Source organism: Brassica oleracea, chromosome C6 (assembly GCF_000695525.1).
Source record: "Brassica oleracea var. oleracea cultivar TO1000 chromosome C6, BOL, whole genome shotgun sequence".
NCBI lineage: Eukaryota > Viridiplantae > Streptophyta > Magnoliopsida > Brassicales > Brassicaceae > Brassica > Brassica oleracea.
The window spans coordinates 10981130-10981441 of record NC_027753.1 but is presented as its reverse complement, the minus strand read 5'-3'; positions in this window follow the sequence as shown (position 1 = coordinate 10981441).

Genomic DNA, 312 nt, shown 5'->3' with positions numbered 1-312 from the left:
TCCAATTTACGCGACCCCTTGGTCCTAACTCCTTGATCTCAAATCAAATCCAAACAGGAACAACAATTCTGGCTGCGAACATCCGTAGTCAAACCAGAATGTTTCCCAAACGCAGGGCTAAGACTAATCCCTTGCAACATCGCGAAACATCTTCAAGCCCGCTAACAATTCAAGCACGAAACGCGGCATACGAAAGAATAACAAATCTCATCGCGAGACGTCGCAGACACCTGAAGATTCTTTCTTCGACGAAATTTCCTTCCTCGATAAAAACACTTTCTTGGAAGACCAGACAGTCATACGCACTAACAT